We start from the raw sequence: 21,073 nt of genomic DNA, 5'->3' as shown, positions 1-21,073 counted from the left end.
AGAGTGGCCTTTGGCTAGACTTTTCTTAGATAGCTATGACAAAACCCTTGAGTTCCTGTGACACAAAGACTGCATTCTAAAAAAAAACAATTGCTCAAAGCCAAAAGAGTGCAGTGACATGAAAGTGTGTGAACAGAGACGACCGATAAGAGTAGTAGTAGTGGTGCCCTCCATCTTCAAAGAAGAAGAAAAAAATGATCTCTGTTCAAGAGACCCCTCAACCCCAAAGAGTGAAATCTAAGAGAGACAAGTGTCCCAAAAAGAGAGAGACTGTGCTCTTTTTTAGAACTAGACAAAGCAATCTTAAAAAAAAAATACCCTAGAAGCAGCTCTAGTCCATGTGCAGTGGTGAGAGCACTAGACATAGAAAGAAAAAGTCACAGTAGCAAAATGTTCTCCAGGCAGTGCCACATGTAACACTGAAACACGAGAAGTTTCAACTGTTTCCTGGGTGAAGTCCGTAGTGCAAGAGAGACTCCTCTCTTCTCAAAGAATTGAAAATTGATTATCTAAAAAGTAATAACAGAATTAAGAAATTTAGTAGGGGGAAAAAGAAAAATTTTAGAAAGTTTTCATCCTGTGTTCTGTGTGTTTTTCCCTGTAGTTTTAAGTTAATAAAATTTTTTTCCTTTCAATTGTAAGTCAGAGCCTGCTCTGCTCTGTCTCTGATCACATCTCACAGTAAATACCAAAAAAAGAAGTATTCTCATAGAAACACTAACATTTTGCCAAGTTCAAACCATAACAATTTGGCAACTCATTTAAATGAGAACTATCTGCCAAGGAAACTGGGAATGTTCCTGAAATGGAAAGAAGAGCCATGCCTAAAATTTTCTTTAGTTTCAAAAATAAAAGTGTAAATAATACACTTCCAGGCAAAAGTGTAGGAAAAGGAATAACAGCTTTTTACTGCGAAATTTATAAACCAGAACAGAACAAACAACACAAAACCAGAACTTTCCCTCCTAGTCAGCATTGTTGGTTTTTGTGGCAGTGACAACCACAACCAGTAGGTGGCGCTTCAGGAAGCACTTCCAGCCAGCAGGGGGCGCTGCAGGGAGCACTTCCGGCCAGCAGGGGGCGCTGCAGGCAGCGCTCCCAGCCAGCAGAGAGCACTGCAGGGAGCACTCCGCGCCAGCAGGGGTCCTCCCAAGTCGAGCTCCATCCCCTCAGAGGCTATGGTGGCCTTGGACGGGAGGCAGGAGGGGAAATCACTCCTTTTGCACACTCACGGCACCAATCAGTCCTGGCACCACCACCGTCAGTGGGCAGAAGCCACCAAGGCAGCAGGTTGGATCCCAGTGCCCAGTGGCAGTGTAGCAGTGTCCCGGGTCCAGGCACATGCCCTCTGCAACAACCATGACCGCTCTCCATGATCGTCAGTGGAAGGAAGGCAGCACCTGACCCCAGGCAGGTCTTGGGTCCACAGCAGCCTCTCTGGTGGCTTTATGCCACAATTCCTGCAAACCATCAGCCTTTCACTCCCTTTTCCTCTTTCAGCCCTGGCTCAGCAGCGCTGGGAATGTTGAATTGCCCTAGGATTTAGAGGAAAGCTGGTGCTCGGTTGTGACTCTGCCAGGGCTCCTCAGGGGGCTGCAGAGCACCTTTGGAGTTCCTGCTGTTCCTGGGCCACTGCTGGTTCTGACACCGCAGCCCTGGGGGAGGAGGAGGAGAGCAGACCCATAGCCCTGAGGGCTCTGCAGCCACAGCTGGACACAGGGAGAGCCTAGTCTGGAAGCAGCAGTGCCTTGGGAGGCCAAAATGAGGCAAAATAAAATCTGTTTTGGCCAACACCCCTGCTCTGCTCTGGGAGAGGCAGACCCTTAAGGAGGTGCTGTAATTAGGGCTGAGGTTCCTAAATTTCAGCTGCATTCCTAAAGCATCCCTGTGCACAAACACATGGCTCTGCATCCTCTCCTGGGTATTTTGGGATCCTGGGGTTGAGGCAGGAGCAGCTGGAGCAGGTGGCCCACGGGAACAGCACCTGACCATGCAGGTAGAGCAGGGGTGCTGGGAATTACGCAGGGTGCTCAGGGGAGACCCATGGGACCGAGCCATGGTGGGGCATCACTTGCTATTCCTGCTCCCCCCAGACTTTGGGACACAGCAGTGACACCCATCAGGCTCCCAAACCCTGCAGGGCTCGGGCGCAGCCTCACAGCAGGTCCTGGCCCAGGCCTTGGGGATGATTCAGGTGCTCCTGGGCTTGTTCCCAAAAAAGGGCAACGCTCCGGGAGCGCTTGGCACATCCCGAAGTAGCAGCCTGGGGCTGCTTGAGCCCGAGGGCTGAGGTCAACGATGGCGTGAGGGAGCCAGACCCTGCTCAGCTGGCGCTGCCCCAGGAATGTCTCATCCTGCAGGAGCTTGGCAGCCTCTGCTGGTGCCAGACCTGGGGCTGTCGGGGGGCACAGCTGGAGGGGCTGGGGGGAAAGCGGGTGGGAGGGATCGGGATGGAGGGGCCGGGACTCCACTGGGGAGTCCCAAGCATGGAGGGAGCAAAATAGCAAAATGGCAGAGGGGAGACCCCAGGATGGTGGGGTAGCAGAGACCCTGCAGTGGGGTCTGCAGAAAGGAGGGGCTGCAATGGTTGTCCCACAGCATACCATCACGCTGCGTGTCCGAAGCCACTATTACGATGTGTCAGAACCGAGCATTGCCAGGGTAAGGCCCCCACACCTCCGGGAAGTGGAGGGGTATCCTGGAAGGGGTGTGGCAGGGGCGGGGCAGAGCCCTGCCTATTCCCCATGCCCTGAGCAGGTGAGTAGGGCAGAGATGGAGCAGCTTTGGGGCCACCTGGAATCCAGACAGGGTCACTCCCCACAGTCCCACCATGGCCGCAGGGCAGAGCTCCTGCTTGGTATTACTGAACTTTTCTCTCTTGTCTGGCAGCCAAGCCAGAACCCAAATATTCTTCCTGGGCCATTCCAAAGGGCTGCAGGTTTGAGACAGGAAGGAGGAGGGACCAAGAAATGTTATTGTGCAAAATGTTATTTTCTTTGAAGGGTTTTTGGGGCTCTCTCAGACCCTTGCTGCAAGGGACAAAATGATCAATTGCTGCATTTCTGGACAGGTTCTCTCACAGCTCCCCCTGTAGGGGGGTTTTCCTGCCAGCCCTGCTCTGAAAAGCATCAAAGGCCCTCATAGAGCCACTGCTTGGGCTCCCATTGGGTTTTGTGCTTCTTATAGGGCTGAGCAAACCACAGGCAGGCCTTTTTCCCTGTCCTAGGGCGACGTTAGGATGCTGTTATCCCCATTCATGTGTGTGTAATTTATGCTGGATATTATGTTCTGTGCCTTTAACACTGGCAAGGTGAGAGTTTTGTTTTGGGCCTCTTATCAGCCACTCGGCAAGACATACAGATAGCACCAGGACTTAGTGTTCCTTTTTTCTTTTTGCCCTGCTTTTTGCTTTCGCTCTTTCTTCTGCTTCGCTTCTGCTTTGCTTGCTCTTGCTTCCCCCCCCCCACCCCTTCTCATTAGTTCATTTAGCTAAACAGTCCAAATTCCTTTCTGGACTGTTCCCCCCCCCCACCCACCCCGTTTGGACCTTCCGAACCCGCTCCAGACTGGGATTTTGGGAACACCGAGAGTTTACACCTTGTGGCTGCAGCAGCTGCCTCAGCACCAGAGGGACTGATAACCCCCAGGAGAGACTTTCTGAATTCGTCATCTTTTTCAGAGAAGTGAGAGTGGTGTCATCCAGTATTGTTCATTTTGTGTGCTGGGGGGTGCTGTGCTTGTCAAATAAACAGGTTCTTTCCACTTCTCTCTGAGGAATTCTTCCCGAACCAGTTGGGGGAAGGGGCCGTGTGGGTTTGTTTTTTGGAGAAGACCTGTTTGGGGATTCTCTCCCAAATTTGCCCTAAACCAGGACATTCCCCCACAGAATTCTCACCTTTGCAGAAGCTCCACAGACTCAGAGCCCATTGGAATCTGTCTGGGGTGACCCCCAAGCTGCGGGCACCTTGTAGGGGCTGTGCTGGCTCTGGGTCACCCCAAAATCTGGAGCACTCAGGGAAGGAGCTGAGACCCAGGAGTCCATCCAGCCACTGCTCATCCCTGGGACCTGCATTCCTCTGGAAATCAAATCATGGGGCCCCCATTCCTTATGTCTCCCCCTCTTTGGAACCCCTATCCCAGTAATGACATTCCCCAGGATCTCCATGGCCCAGGACTCCATTCCAAGGAACCTTCAGAGCCTGCAGAACCCCAAGCCTGTCAGGGAGGGTCACCCCCAAACTCCCCCAGGACCCCAAAAAATCTCCCAACATCCCTCTACAGCCATCCAGGACCTCCCCAAACCCTCCAGCAGCTTGCAGTGCTACCACAATGTTTTTCAAAGCCCACCCAGGTATAACCCTGGAGCACAACCAAGACCCTCCAAATTCACCCCACACCCCCCAGGACACCCAGCCAAGCTCACTGCAGGCTCAGTTACCCCCAGCTCAGGGGCCCTGGGTGCTGCTGATCTCTGCCCCCATTCTGGGGGCTTCCCCTCACTCCAGGACCCCCATTCTGCCCCCCCCCCACCAATGTCACCCACCTCAGTGGTGCCAACAGTGACAGCTCCCAATGACAGCCAGGAGCAGGAGCAGGAACAGGAGGGTCCTGCTGATATTCACAGCCACTGCTGGGGACAGAGTGGGACACACCGGGGTCACCCTGAACCTCGGGGGTCCTGAGCAGCCCAGTGACTGCGTGTGACCCCACCTGTGACCCTGGGTGAGCCAGGTGACACCTCCATTGCCAGCTCACAGCTGGGTGCCCGGAACACGTTGTGCCCGTCCAGCTGGTTGGTGGCCACACATTGGTAGGTGCCTGAATGTCCCACATTGATGTCCCTGAGCTCCAGGAGGGGACCCCAGGCCACCTTCTGCCCATTGTGCAGCCAGGTGAAGATGTAAGGGGCTGAGCCCACCAAGCAGTGCAGGGTCATGGGGTCACCTGCACACACCTGGTGTGACAGGGGACCTGGGGTGATGGTGGCATTGGCCACAGGCACTGTGGGGACACAGAAGGGGCTGGTACCTGCCGAAGTGGGATGGGAGAGCTGTGGGTACTGTCACCCCAAGCCCGAGGGTCCAGCTCACCCAGGATGGTTACATTCAGGGGTGACTCTCCACCATGTTGTCCCTGTCTGTTGCGGTGTGATGTCATAGTTTGTCTCAGGTATCCGCTCCTTCCCAGGTGCCAATCACCTCTCCTTTCCCCCACCCTGACCCCTGTTGAGTGCTGTCTGTCAACCCTGGCATTCCAGAAGAGTGTTAAGTGATTGGCAGACTTCAAAAGATGCTCTGCATCCCTGGGGGCCATTGGCCCATCCAAGTGTCCCTTTCACCTGAGACCTGCCTGCCCTGCACCTGGTTGGTGGGATTCCTACCCCTTCCCTCCCCCTCTCCCTGGCATTAAAAGAGCCAGCAACCACACGGTTCAGGAGATTCTGTTAGAGCTGTTACGGGATTCAGAAGCTTGCAGGTTGGAATAAAGCTCTGGATCGAAACCCTCTAGCAGAACCTGACTCCTTTTCCTTCACCTCACCTTAAAGCTGTCTCTAGCACCCAGCTGCAGCATCCAGCTTAGCCAGAGGTGTCTCTGAGGTGAAAGCACCACAGTTGCTGCCTTTTGGTCAAGCAGCAGAGGCTAGTCAAGCCTGGACACGTCCCATATGGCTATATTGGTAATTATTCCAATACCCGTCACTGACCTAGTGCCGCTGTCATTTTCCCCTGCGTGCAGCAGCTCCAGGCAGGAGCCAGTGCCCAGCAGTGCCCCCGAGCCCTCCTGGTGCCAGGGGAAGGACAGGGGACCTGTCCTTGTGGCCACCGCACGGCTCAGCTGCAGGTGGTCCCTGAGTGTGCCACCTATCCCCCAGGTGGCTGCACTGACAGGGACTCCCCCAAGAGCAGGACCCCTGCTCGAGGAGGATAGAAATCAGACTGGGGGTCCAGGAAAGGGTGGGGGACATGGGAGAGGAAAGGGGGGGATTGGCAAGGAGTGGAGAGGATCTCAGTGAGCAGAATGGGGATGCATCATGAGGCATGTTGGGACCTGGGGACAATGGCAAGACCCCATGGAAATGCGGAGAGACCCAGGCAGGGATGGGAAACCAGACAAGAGGCTGAGAAAACTCAGGGAATGATTTGGGGTTTAGAGATGGGCAAGTGGACCCAGGGAAGGAAGGGAGACCAGAGGGTGGAGCAGGGACCTTGGGAGGGGTGGGCTCTGGGACACCAGGAGGGCTGAAGAGGATAAGAGAGGGATGAGGGATCTGCAGGAGTAACTAAGCAGTCATGGGGGAAAACCAAGAGGGACTTGGGAAATTTTGGTGACCCAGGGAGGAGTAAAGGGAGGGATGATGGACTCAGGCAGTGGTGAGGAAACCCTTGGAGGATGTCAGGCTTCCCTGTCCCCATCCTTGCACTCACTTTGCACTGTCACTGTCACCAGCTGCAACTCCTTCCACTGTGACACAACATTGATCACATAAGCTCTTGCAGCAGTAGCGGCCGCTGTGGTGCAGCTGCAGAGGGGACAGGGACAGCTCGGTCCCATCATGAGGCCCCTTCAGAGGCTTCACTTCATGGTAGAAATCTGCACTTGTGAGCTGTTTGTTCTGCCAGCTCCAGCAGTGCAGTGTCATCATGTCCCCCTCCAGCAGCACCCGTGCCAGCACCTGCAGCACCAGCCAGCCTGGAGGACAGAGAGGATCTGTCACACCAGGGGCATCAGGAGGATCATGATGGAACCGGGAGGCACCAGGGGCCAACCCATTGTGAGAGAGAAGTCCTCCAGTACTGGGATGCTCTGGGATGTCCCCAGAGAAGGGAAGGGGCTCTGGTCACACCAGGAGGTGACCCATGGAGTGGAGCCCATCAGGAGCCCTCAGGGTCCCCATGGGTGCACAGCTAGGGACATCCAATCCCCCCTCACCATCTAAGACTCTCAGAGGGGGGCTGAGCCCAGTTCCGGGTCTGTAATACTGGTAGGTGCCACTCTCGGTTACAGTGACTTTGTTGCCTCCCTGCTGTGCCCAGCGCGGCCCGTCCTTGTACCTGGTGGTGGCACCAGGGTCCCCGAACCTTGGCAGCTTAGTGTCACCCAGTCCCACAGCATCGCTGGCCTCCAGGGGGGTTCCATGAGGAGCAGGGTGGTCTGGGCACCTGCAGGTGACAGGGGACACCAGCCAGCCAGGGACAGCATGGGGCTGGGGACAGCAGGGTGGGGACATGGCATCCCCCAAGGACTCACCAGTGAGGCCAAGGGTCTGGACTGAAAGGAGAAGGGACAGGGCTGGGTGAGGGTGGCACTGCAGGGACAGCAGCACAGGGGCAGAGGGTGTGGGGGCTGATCCCAAGCTGTCCCCATGGGGACAGCAGTTCTTGTGAGAAAGTGTGTCTGGGTGATTCCCAAAAGATTTGACGAGGCAGGGGGACATGTCTGTGTCACAGCCACCCGTGCACCACATCCCTGTGGCACAGACACCTTGGGAAGAGGGACACCGAGGCCACCCAGGTCTAAGCCTGAACATGGGTACGCTGTGGACACTCCAGGCACAAGGAGGACACCACGGACACAGCTGGCCCAGGTCACCCCCACCACCTCATGATCCCATCCCCATCATCCCATCCCCATGGCCGCATCTTCACTGTTCTTGTCCCCTTCTGTCCCTGTGTCCCATTTCCCTTCTCCCTATCCCCTGAGCTACCTAAGCCCAAAGGTGCCAGTCCCCACTTTCCTGTCCCAATATCCCATCCCCAAATTCCTTCCCCCTGTTCCTGTCCCCAAAACCACCCTACATCAGTCACAGTCCCACCAAGGTCCACTGTGGGTAACATGGACTGGCACTGCTGGCATTGGGGACCTCAGAGGACCCCGCAGCCCCCCTGTGTCTGCTCCCCTCCCCATCCCCAGGGTGTCAGGCCTGTGCCCGGGGCACTCACCCTGCAGGAGCAGGGCCACCTTCCTGGCCATCCCGGTGTCCCTAGACATGTGGACAGGCTGTCACTTGCTGCCACGGGTGGCTGTCCCCTGGCTGGTGGCTCTTTGGCCAAAGGGGAAGGAAGCGAGGTCAAGTCATATTCTCATGTGGAGGTGGCCCTTGGTGGGGGCAGGGTGGCCACAAGCTGGGCACAGGCTGTGGGCAGGGTGGGGACAGGATGGGGACAATACTGGGTGGTACACAGTGGGACATGGGCTTCCCAGGAGTGGGGGGCACAGGGGGTTTGTGGAGCCAGGGATGGGTGTCCAGGGGAATGGGAGGTTTCAGGGGAATGGGGTCCTTGGGGATGGGAGTCCTGAAGAGGGGGATGTAGAGGGTGATCTTGTCCCCCAGTGAGTTGCAGCTGGACCAGTTGCTGAAGATTGGAGGCGGGCCTGATCTTGACAGGCCACACCTGTAACCAACAAGAACTAGTGATATATAAGAGTAAGGAAAGAGGAGTGAGGGGAGTCAGATTACTACTACAAGGTCCTAGAACAGTCAGGGTGTAGAGGAGCTGCCTGTGAGGAACATCAAGAAGGTATAAAGCTCTGACAATACGAAAACCTTGTGCTATGATAATGCTAGAACTCGTGGTATCTAAGATAACAGGGGGAGACACTGGGGTTGGGGGGGGCCATGTGAGCAGGGGGTCCCCAGGGCTACGGGGACTCAGATAAGGGAGTCCTGAGGGAATGTGGGCTCCAGGGATCTGGGGCCACAGGATGTGGATGCTGGGGGAATGGGGTTCCCGTGGGAATGGGGGATTCCTGGAAAATCAAGGTTCTGGGGGAAGGAGGATTTCATGGGATGGAATGAACAGGAGAGGGTTCCTTGGGAATGGGGTCCTGGGCTATGGAGATCCTGGGGAATGTCAGTACTGGGCTGGGGTCCCAGGCATGGTGTGACCTAAGGAATGGGGCTCCCATGGTTGGTTTCCAGAGGAATGGCGGTGCCAGGGATGGGTAGTAGCTGGATGGACCCGTAGGTCCATAGCTCCTTCCGTGGATGCCTCAGATTTTGGGGCCTGACCTACAGCCCAGCACAGGTGCCACATGGTGCTTTAGGCCTGGGGGTCACCTCAGCTGGAATCTTAGGGGCTCTAGGTCTGTGTCCCCACAACCTCAGCTCTCTCCAGCCCTAGGTGGCAGCCAGGACCTGAGGATCCCCCCTACCCCCTTGGCTTTGATTCTGGCAGCTTTAGAGATGCTGCAAAGGTGAGAATTCTGTGGGGGAAAAACACTGGCCTGTGGCTAACCACAGCTCAGCCATGCAAGAAGCACAAAACTCCAAAGGGAGCCCAAGCAGTGGCTCTGCAAGGGCCTTTGATGTTTTTCAGAGCAGGGCTGGCTGGAAATCTCCAGCAGGGGCAGATGTGAGAGAACCAGCCCAGAAATGCAGCATTTGATAATTTTGCCCCTGTCCCCAAGGGAATGAGAGAGCCCCAGAAATACTGTAAATCCCACTCCAATCTGCACAACAACCTGACCTTGACCCTCCTTCTTGAACAAAGCACGCAGCCATCTAGAACCTCATGGAAAGAATGAGGGCTGTGGCTGCCAGAAGAGAGGGAAAAGTGTGGAAAAATTGAGCAGGAGCTCTGCCCCGCGGCCATGGTGGAGCTCTGGGTAGTAAGCCTTGTGCCTCCACGGGTAGGGAGAAGGGCAGTTTTTAGGGGCAGCATAGACATGAGTGCATGCCCATGGGTGGGGACCCCCAGTGCTCCCCCAGTTCCCCCCAGTGTCACAGCACATTCCCACAGATGTCACCGGGTTCCCACAGTCGCCCCTGGGCTCCCAACAGCTCTGCGCAGGTCACGTGGGGATCCTGGAGGGTGGTGGCACGGGGGGACACTGCGAGAGACATGGGCTGTGGGATCTGGGTGGGGTGACACTTGTGGGTGAAGTGTCCCTCTGTGTGTCTCCCCTCCATACTCACCCCCTGCCCTCTTGGTGACCATGACATGGGTGTACAACACCTCACCTTCCTCTGGGGGGGCCAGGGGATCCGGGGGGGCCCTGAGGGAATAAAAGGGGTGTGGGGGAGGTAATGGGAGGTCTTGGGGGTTTAAAAGGGAAGAGTGTAGTTTGAGGTCCCCACTCACCTTTCCTGGTTCTTCCTGGCAGCTGCAGAGGAAAGAGGGGAGGGGTGACTGTGGTGTCCCAGGGCCCTGACCCCTCTGAGAATTCGTGAACCCCTACAGGACCCTCAATTTCCCACAGGACCCCCAAGCATCTCTGGAGCCCCCAGATTTCGGGAACATCCCCAGTGCCTCCAGCTAACTCAGCCTCAAGAACCCAAAGCCCAGGAGGGAAAGACAACCCCCAACACCCCCAGGGCCCCGGAAAGAACCCCCAACATCCCTGCAGGACCCTCCAGCACCTCCCCTCTACAGGACACCCAGAGAAGGACACAGTTCTGGGACTGTGGGTTATGTCCTATGGCTCCCCAACTCTGGGGGCCTCTACAGCTCCCTTGAAGCCCTGTCGCCCATTGTCACCCACCCAGGTGGTGCCACCGGTGCCAGACCACAATGACAGCCACAAGCAGGAGCATGAACCAAAGGCCCCCACCGACCCCTGCAGCCACTGCAAGAAACAGAGGAGGATACATCAGGATCAACCATCACCCCAGGAGTCCTGCATCCCTGGGTGACCCTGTGTGACCCCACCTGTATCCCTGTGTGTCCCTTTGTCCTGCAGTGTCGCATCCTGGACTAGTGCTGGGCTGAGTGCCTGGAACAAGTGCTAACCATCCTGTCCCAGCTAGTTGGTGGCCATGCACTGGTAGGTGTCCGAATGTCCCACATCGATGTCCCCGACCTCCAGGAGTGGACCCTGGGCCACCTCCAGCCAACTGTGCAGCTGAGTGAAGGTGACAGGGGCTGAGCCCACCTGCACCGAGCAGTGCAGGGTCACGGGGTCACCTGCACACACCTGGTGTGATAGGGGACTGGGGGTGATGGTGGCATTGGCCACAGGCACTGCGGGGACACAGACGGGGCTGGCACCTGGTGAGGTGGGATATTAGTGCCATGGGTGGGGTCACCCCCAGCCAGAGGTTTCCGCTCACCCAGGATGGTGACATTCAGGGGGTCACTCTCGGCTACGCAGTCCCTGTCACTGACCTGGCACCAGTACTGGCCTCTGTCATTTTGCCCCGCGTGCCGCAGCTCCAGGAGGGGGCTGGTGCCCAGCGGTGCCCTCAAGCCCTTCTGGTGCCAGGAGAAGGACAGGGGACCTGTCCCTGCGGCCACCCTGCAGCTCAGCACCAGGCAGTCCCTGAGTGCCACCTGTCCCCCGGGAGGCTGCACTGACAGGGACACCCCCGAAGGCGGGGTCCTTGCAGGTGGACACAGAAGTGAAAAGAGGGGGATTGGAGGGATGCAGAGAGGATCCCAGTGAGCAGAAGAGGACCCTGGAAGGCATGTTGGGACCTGGGGACAATGGTGAGACTCCATGGAATGGTGGAGATACCCAGGAAGGGATGGGGAACCACACGAGGACTGAAGAGACTCAGGGAATGATTTGGGGTTTAGAGATGGGTGGGAGGACCCAGCGAAGGAGGGGAGACCAGAGGGTGGAGCTGGGACCTTGAAAAGGGCCCTGGGAATCCAGGGAGAGCTGGGGAGGACAAAGAGAGGCTTGGGGAATCAGGAGGGGGAACTGGGCAGTCATGGTGGAAACCAAGAGGCACCTGGGAAATTTTGGTGACCCAAGGAGGAGTAAAGGGAGGGATGAAGGATCCAGGCAGTGGTGGGAAAACCCTTGGAGGACGTCAGGCTTCCCTGTCCCCATCCCTGCACTCACTGTGCACTGTCACTGTCACCAGCTGCAACTCCTTCCATTGTGACACTACCCTGCCCCCACAGCAATAGCAGCCGCTGTGGTGCAGCTGCAGAGGGGACAGGGACAGCTCGGTCCAATCATGGGGCCCCTTCAGATACTTCTCTTCATGGTAGAAGTATACACTTGTGAGCTGTTTGTTCTGCCTGCTCCGGCAGTGCAGAGTCACTGTGTCCCCCTCCAGCAGTGCCTGTGCCAGCACCTGCAGCACCAGCCAGTTTAGGGGACAGAGGGGATCTGTCACACCAAGACCATCAGGAGGGTCATGATGGAACCGGGAGGTACCAGTGGCCACTCATTGTGAGAGAGAAGTCTCCTCACACTGGCATGAGAGCAAGGGACAGGCTCTGGTCACACCAGGGGGCTGACCCATGGATCGGAGCCCACCCAGAGCCCTCGATGTCCCCACGGGTGCCAGGCTGGGGACACCCAAACCCCCTCACCATTTGAGACTCTCATGGCGGGGCTGAGCCTGGTGCCAGGCCTCTCACGCCAGCAGGTGCCTTTCATGGTGACGGTGAAATTGTTGCGTCCTTCCTGCCACCAGCACCACCTGTCCTTGTGCCATGTGGTGGCATTGGCAGTTCCTGGGCTCTGGCAGGTCAGTGTCACCTGATCCCACAGCACCACTGGCCTCCAGGGGGCTCCACGAGCAGCTGGGTGGTCTGGGCACCTGTGGGTGACAGGGGACACCAACCTGCCAGGACCAGCATGGGGCTGGGGACAGCAGGGTGGGGACATGGCATCCCCCGAGGACTCATCAGTGAGCCTGAGGGTCTGGGCTGGAAGGGAGAAGGGACAGGGCTGGGTGGGGGTGGCACTGCAGTGACAGAGGCACCTGGGGTACAGGGTGTGGAGGCTGTCCCCAAACTGCCCCTGTGGGGACAGCAGTTCTTGTGGGAAAATGTGTCTGGGTGGTCCCCAAAAGATTTGTCAAGGCAGGGGGACATGTCTGTGTCACAGCCACCTGTGCACCACATCTGTGTGGCACAGACACCTTGAGAAGAAGGCCACCCTGGGCTGAGGCAGAACATGTAGACACTGTGGACACCCCAGGTACGAGGAGGACACGACGGACACAGCCCATGGTGGCCCAGGTCATCCCCACCAGCTCACGATCCCATTCCCATGGCCACATCCTCATGGTTTTTGTCCCCTTCTGTCCCTGTATCCCAGTTCTCTTGTCTCTATCCCCAGAGCTACCTGAGCCCAAAGGTGCCAGACCCCACATTCCTGTCCCCACATCCCCATCCCCAAATTCCTGGCCCTGTTCCCGTCCCTTAAGCCACCCTGGGTACATCAGGCACTCTGGGTAACATGGACTGGAACTGCAAGCCTTGGGCACCTCAGGGGACCCCACAGCCCCCCTATGCCCCCTCCCCTCCCCATCCCTGGGGTGTCAGGCCTCACCCCACTCATTCCACAGGAGCAGCGCCACCTTCCCAGCAATTCCAGTGTCCCCAACCATGTGGACTGGCTGTCACTTGCTGTTGTGGCCACCGCTCCCCTGGCTGGCAGCTCTTCGGATGAAGGAGAAGGAAGTGAGGTCACATCTCGTCCCCACATGTAGGTGGCCCTTGGTGGGGGCAGGGTGGCTACAAGCTGGGCACAGGCTGGGGACAAGGCTGGGTGGGACAAGGTGGGACATGGGGTTCTCAGGAGCAGGGGCTGAGCGGGTTTGGGGATCCGGGGATGGGTGTCTATGGCAATGGGGGTTCCCAGGGATGGGGGGACTCAGGGATGGGAGTTCCCGGGGAACATGGGCTCCAGGCTCATAGAAGGAGGATGCTGAGACTATGGGGGGGTCATGGAAGAACCAAGGTCCTAGGGGAAGGAGGATTGCAGGGGTTGGAATGAACAGGAGAGGGTTTCTTGGGAATGGGGTGCTATGCCACAGAGATCTTGGGGAATGTCAGTACTGGAATGGGGGTCCCAGCGATGGAGGGACAGAAGGAATTGGGGTCCCATGGCTCAGATTTTGGGGCCTCGCAAAGCCCTCCAGGGGTGCTGGTTTCCTGGGCATGAATCACATGGGGGTCCTGGGTTGCTCTGCCTCTGTGCCCTCCGCTGCCCTTGACTTTTTCCTCTATTTCACTTTTTTCCTTATTTTCCTCACTTTTGTGCCATGTTTAAACTACAATATATTTATCACATTAAAAATAGATATACAACACAGAGATTAGGGTAAAAATTGTAGTATATCAAAAGCAGTTAAAAAGTGATTACAAACTGTATTATATCAAAATAATTTGGAAAAACCAATATAACAGTGAACGCCAATGACTACATTGTTATTCATAAGAGGGAGAAGGTCTATAAACTCTTTATTTGACTTCTCCTTATCCTGCTCTGACAATAAATTCAGTTCATATCTCTAATTTTGAGGCAGTTTTACCCATGACAGGATTTGATGAGCGATCTCTCCTGCTCCTTTTCTCAACCCAGGAAACCTTTGCTCAATTTTCTCTCCGCATTCAGGTGCGAAGGGCGGTCAGAGAGTAGCTGTGGCGGGTGTGGGGCATCTGGCCACTGTCCACCCACAGCAAGGCAGGAAGGAAGAGGAGGGTCCCAGGTTAGATTGTTGAGCAGATTGTTGAGGGATTTGCAGTAGTTCTGGGACTCTCTCAGTCCCTTACCAAGAGGAACAAAAGATCAATTGCTGCATTTCTGGACTGGTTCCCTCACAGCTGCCCCAGCAGGAGCGGTTTCCAGCCAGCCCTGCTGTGAAAACCATCAAAGGCCCTTGCAGAGCCACTGCTTGGGCTCCCTTTGTTGTGGGAGCTCAGCACATCACTCCTGATGTCCAGAGCTACTGAGAGAACGCTTGGGGGGCTCGGGAGTCCTGGAATGTTGCCAAAAGCACTTGGTGGCTTGATTTTGATCCATCTAGAGATGTGCCACCGATGTATGAGGAAATGGAACCTGCGAGAACCACTCGGGTGTAAATGGTGAAGGGATGATATTATTATAGGGTGAATCACAAATTTTGGGGTTTTGGTACAGGGGGGTTGTAGAGACAAGATGGAGGAATCAGGGTGTGCCACCAGGCTTTTCCTTCTTCTTCCTGTCTTCCATCTTCTGGGGTGGTGTTGGCACTTGTGGATTGGTCTGGGATGAGGGTATACTTAGTGACGAAGATGATAGGTATTGGGGACAAAAATGTAAATATGATATACGTAGTTTTTGTTATAAAAGATGCGGCCGCCTTAGGGGTGGGCAGAGTGCCTTTGGCTGCCGTGCTGGTCAGATCCTTCAGGCAGGGAAAGGACTTTTTAGATAAGAGATAACAAACAATACTGAAGACCGAAAAAACCTAGCGTCCAGTCTCATCCTTTGAAGCCCAGCGTGCAAGAACCATCCTAAGCGTGTCTGGGGGCAGAGACAGACAGCCGACCCCAGACTTGGCAGTCCCTGGGCGGGCCACGAGGTGGGCCACGAGGTGGGCCACGGAGCTGGGCTGCAAGGGCAGTGCTGCAAGGCCATCGAGGACTGCGGTTAAGCAAGCAGTCTCGCCGGTGGGCAGCTCCCTGAGTTGGACGGGTTCCCAGGAGACCACTGATAACTCCTTGGGAAAACAGCCAGAGGAATCCGAAGAAGCAGCGGCCAAAAAGGACATCGCACTCTACCTCTGCCGAAGAAAAATCGTACCAGAACAGCCCGGACCGGGATTGGAAAGGCGCCTCCGACCCCATCTCCTGTGACCTGCTGGACAGAGACCGGGAGCCTTCGGACTGCTCTGACGACGTGAATTCGGTAAGAAGGTCAGAAATTAAGAACATGGGGAAAACATACTCCCAGGAACAAATAGAGGTTTTGTCTGCACTACAAAGCGTGGCAGAGGCAAACACAAAGGGAATTTCTAAGAGAGCGCTCAAAGATTTATTGATGTGGGTGAGACTTAATTATCCACATTTGGAAACCCGTGTGTTATTCGAAACGGGTTTCTGGCAAGAAGTTAATAGACACGTATATCTTTTGGCCACAAAGGGTGATGGGAAGGCCTTGAAATTGCTGTCTCCAGCAAGGACCATGTTAGAGGCAATTACGGCAAGATCCCGGAGTAGGGCCAAGAGGTCATTAATTGTGAATCCCACAGGGGCGGGGGGAGGAGAGCAAAGCTCAAAGCAGAGATTGTCTCTGGTCCCAACCAGCCCTGGAGAAGTAGCTCCCGATGAGAGGGAGCAGGAAGTAGCTCCCGATGAGAGGGAGCGTGAAGTAGCTCCCGATGAGAGGGAGCGGGAAGTAGCTTTGCTGCCTCCAGTTCCACTACCCCGAAAGTCCAGGAGGCCTCCAAAACGCCCTGAAACCCCAGAAACAGCGGGGAGTTCGGGTTCCGATTCAGACACAAATACGGTCCTTACCCCAGATGAATTAGGATTTTCATCTAGCGAACCGGAGGGGCAAGAACGCCCTGTAGGGGCAAACCCTCCCAGTTCGCGAAAACAGCAGGGGAAAGGGATGGGAAAAGCGTCTAAGTCGGAAAGGGGGGGTGAACAGGGACCGGAGGGGGAGGAGGGATTGCTCTCTCGCGGCGAGCGTGGCTGCGCGGCGGCGGCGAGCGGCGGGGGGAGCGCGGAGGCAGTGGGGGACGCAAGTTTCGGCTTGGGGGCTGTGAGCGCAACACCGACAGCGGCAGCATCAGCTGGCACAGTGCCAAAGACGCGCGCGCAGGGCGAGACCCGCGGGACGTCCGGGAAGGGCTCTCAAAATACAGCGTCCACGTCAGACGCGGGCAATGGGCTGGGAGCAGCTGCAGAGCTCCAAGTGTCACCTGTATGTAGATTTAGGAGACGCGTGATGATGCAGGACCCGGAAGTCGAGCCGCGGCGGTCTGCCCGGATTGCGCTGCGCATGCAGGCACAGGCGGGGCAGGGGTTGTACGCGCGAGCAGGGGGCGTGAATACAGCGTCAGAGGAGGAGGAGAGAAAGTCAGGGACAGACATAGGGGAGGAGTCATCAGAGGCGGAGCGGGACGGAGACAGTGACGTCAGTTCAGGGGAGACAGGGGGCATTCCCGAACCTGTGCATGCGCAGAGAGTGCGGAAGGAGCGCGGTCGGGGGCTAGCCCGATCCCCCGTGACGTTGCGGGCAAGGAGGGGCCGTGCTCGGGGTTCCACATCCCGGGGCTCCACCCTCTCTCCGGTTCCGGCTTTCCCGATCCCAATCCCTGCGGTTCAAACCTCTCCCATTCCTGAGGGACGTTCATGTGTTCAGGCTTCATTGTTGGCTCATTCAAAACCCGTGCGAGTTCGGTCCCAAAAATCAGAAACGCTGCATTCAGCCGAAGCAGCTGAGGAGCCGACCGAGTCCGGGACGCCATCACGGTCGTCCAGGCGGACCACAGCGCCACCTAGTGGTGGGAATACCACAGTGCTGGACATGCCAGACCCGGTGGGTTGCGCCACAGCGCCATCTAGTGGCAAAACGATAACAATGCAGCAGTTTTTCCCAACAACATACAAAAAGAAAACAGCAACAAAGAAGGAAAAAGCAACGCAGCAAACAGATTTTCAGTCAACTTTAGAGCTTCGAGGATTTGAAGACACATCATCAGAAGCGGAAGAAGAAGAAGAAGAAGGAGAAGACATGATACAAATTACAGCTTCAGAGGGAACCCCAGCATGGATGTTTACAATGGCAGAAGCAGCAAAAGGCTTTCTGCAATCATTTGATACAGTGAAGAAAAAAAAGAAGAAGTTACGAGAATTTGAAATTCCTATTCTGGATTTGGGAGCGAGGCCAAAAACCTCAAGTCGAAGGATGTGGACCGAGGAATCACCGACGACTTCCAGGGTTCCACTGTGCAACCTGTTGCCATCAGAACTACCAGAAGAGGAATTTCCAGAGGAAGAAGAAAGGCAACCGAAGAGGCCAATAGATTGGAAAAACATCAGAAAGGAGTTGTCCAAGGAGAAGGGTTTGTTAAGAGGATCAGGAGATCTGACAATGCCAGTGACGTATGATGCACAGGGACAGAACCCAAGGTGGGAAAGGCTGGGTCACGACATGGTCAAAGATTTAGCAAAGGCCATTCAAAGCAACGGGTTGAACTCACGGTACTTCAAACAACTGCTGAAGGGGACATTCGACAGTTATGAATTTACACCTTATGACATCCGAAGCCTTGTGTCAGTTATCCTCACGGACACGGAGAATCTCATCTGGGACAGAAGATGGTGACGATATCTCGAAGGATTGAGGAACAGTTATCAAGGTGGACCAAATGCGAACCTCACTGTAGCACAGTTGGCAGGGGATCCTCCAAATGACAATCCAGCGGAACAAGCAGCACGACTTCCAAGGCAAGTGCTGAATGACATCAAAGAAGCGGCGCGAAGAGCAATCCTGCAGATTCCACCAGCAGGAGTTCCAGATACCCCATTCGCATCCATCAAGCAAGGTCCCACAGAATCATTTTCATCATATATAGATCGACTCTCACAAGCTGTGGATCGACAGGTGGTAGATGAACAGGTAAAGCAGCCACTCATGGAAAGTTTAGCCTACGGCGGTGCCAACCCGGATTGCCAACGGGTCATCTCAGCAATGCCAGGACGGCCATCCTTGGCAGAGATGGTGGAGGCTTGCAGCAAAGTGGGAACGCCTCAGCATGTTGCGTCGATCGTGAGGGACGAGTTGAAAGGAGAGTGGGAAGAACAGATAAAGAGACAGCTGGAAGGACATCTAGCAAAACAGTCAGAGGAGAAGACGCTGGAAAAGATGCTCCAACAACAAAAGAGCGAAATAATGAGCAAAATTCATGCAGTCATCAAGAAGAACAACCCATTGGGAGGACAGTGTTACAGGTGTGGAGCATTTGGGCACATGAGGAAGAATTGTCCACAAGCGAACATACAAGTGCAAGCACCAAAGCTGCAAAAACCAATCTGCGCACGATGCAGAAAAGGAAGACATGCTGCGAATTAATGTTACTTCCAGATGGATGTGGACGGGAATCCTCTACCGTGTCCGGGAAACGCCAGATTGAGCGCGAACAATCGCCAGCGCGCTACAACACAAGTGATGGCGATGGCCCAAGAGCAGACAGGGCAATCATCGGAGAACGCCAGGCAAATGCACTCAGCAAAGTCCTCAGCCGATTCCCCAGCGACCCAGACCTCCTCCTACCAGGGGCACAGTGCACATTGGCAGCTTCCAAATTAGTGTGTTTCTTGGACGAGAGTCACGCAGAGATACCCACAGGTATCTGCGGGGATTCACACAAGAAGCAAGATTTTTTGATAGTGGGGTTGGACAGAAGTAGTACCCTTGGACTCATTGTTTATCTGTCTGTTGTCTCAGCAGACAAAAACACGGAACTGACAGTTTTGGCAAAAGCTCTCCATCCACCATTGACCGTGGCAGAAAACACCCACGTCGCAAGGGCTTTCGCCTTGCCACCACACGCCATCAAACAGGTCATGTCGATTTTCGACGAGGAAGGGTTTCCACTGAAGGGATATGTTGAGATACATGCTACATGGATAAAGCACATAGGCCGAGATCGACCCACGCTCACTTGCCAACTGACTTGTGGAGACAGAACGATAGAGGTCAGAGGAATGTTGGACACCGGGGCAGATGTCACAGTAATATCCTACATCTTTTGGCCCCGTGATTGGAGCTTGATTGCACCCTTGGGGACTCTCTCAGGCATAGGGGGAGCTTCTCTTTGCCTGCAAAGTGAAAATTCCATCGTTGTCACCGGACCAGGAGACAAGACGGCGATCATTCGTCCTTTTGTTGTGCAAAAGCCAATCACCGTTTGGGGAAGAGATCTTTTGGCACAATGGGGCACGAAGATCAAAGTGGATTTTTAGTCGGGGTCACTGCGGCACTCACCACACTGAAACTGACGTGGAGAACAGATGATCCAGTTTGGGTGGATCAGTGGCCCCTTGGGCGAGAAAAATTGAGTGCGCTGAGAAACCTGGTCCAAGAACAATTGCAGAAGGGACACATCAAGCCAACAGACAGCCCTTGGAATTCTCCAGTGTTCGTCATCAAGAAGAAATTTTCAGGAAAATGGAGGCTGTTGCATGATCTCAGGAAGATCAATGAGGTCATCGAGGACATGGGACCTCTCCAATTGAGACTTCCATCAGTTTCGATGATTCCCAGAGATTGGCCACTCGTGGTCATTGACCTCAAAGATTGCTTCTTCAGCATTCCGCTCCATCCAGATGACGCAAAGAGACTTGCCTTTTCTGTTCCAAGTGTCAACAAGGAAGCACCTCTGCAACGATACCATTGGGTGGTACTTCCACAGGGCCTGAAGAACTCGCCGACAATCTGTCAATGGTACGTGGCATGAGCTTTGTCACCGGCGCGGAAGAAATTCCCAAAGGTGAAGATCATTCATTATATGGATGATTTGCTCATTGCAGCATCAACACAACAGGAGCTGCAAAAGGCTCGTGAGTGCGTGATTGCAGAAGTGCAGAAGGCAGGTCTGGAAATTAGTGTTTCGAAGATCCAAGAGGTCGCACCTTGGAAGTATCTAGGGTGGAAGATCTCAGAGAGAACAATAAGACCCCAGAAAATGGAGGTCAGCACGAGAGTCAACAATCTAAACGATTTGCAACAACTTCTAGGAGAAATCAACTGGATGAGACCGATTCTAGGAATCACGAACAGCAACATCCCAACTTTGCTCGGTCTCCTGAGAGGAGACACAGACATTCGATCTCCCAGGACACTCACACGAGAAGCAAAAAGGGAGTTGGAGAAAATCACAGATGCCATTCAGAAGAGACAAGCGCATCGATTCGTTGAATCGTTGCCTTTTGAGTTAGCAGTGCTGGGAAAGGAGACACAGTTCCATGGTTTAATCTTCCAATGGGATCCATCACAGAAAGACTCTTTGATAATCATAGAATGGATTTTTCTACCTCACAGGCCTTCAAAAACAATCCTTACAGACTTGGAAATGGCAGCACAGATCATCATGAAGGGAAGAACAAGGTTGCTGACAATGACAGGAAGGGAATTTTCAATCATTCATCTACCTCTGAAGAAAGACTACTTCGAGTGGGCGATGCGGAAATCAAAAGACTTGTTAATTGCATTGTTAGCCTTTCCAGGGATTTGCACGATTCATTTCCCACAACACAGGGTGTTGCAGTCACAAATATGTTACAGAGCGAAGCCAAGAGTAAGCGAAGAACCTCTGGACAGGATCACGGTGTTCACAGACGGCTCAGGAAAGACACACAAGTCAGTAATCACATGGATGAACTCAGAGACAGGG

General features: G+C 54.9%; 1 pseudogene; it reads right to left on the bottom strand.

Annotated features, from left to right (window-relative positions):
- Positions 1-1,542: 1,542 nt before the first annotated feature.
- Positions 1,543-21,073, bottom strand: part of LOC132340110 (Fc receptor-like protein 2) — a 29,261-nt pseudogene continuing 9,730 nt past the window's right edge.

Source organism: Haemorhous mexicanus, chromosome 31 (genome assembly GCF_027477595.1).
Source record: "Haemorhous mexicanus isolate bHaeMex1 chromosome 31, bHaeMex1.pri, whole genome shotgun sequence".
NCBI lineage: Eukaryota > Metazoa > Chordata > Aves > Passeriformes > Fringillidae > Haemorhous > Haemorhous mexicanus.
Note: the sequence above shows the minus strand (reverse complement) of the source record. Positions and strands in the feature narration are given on the sequence as shown.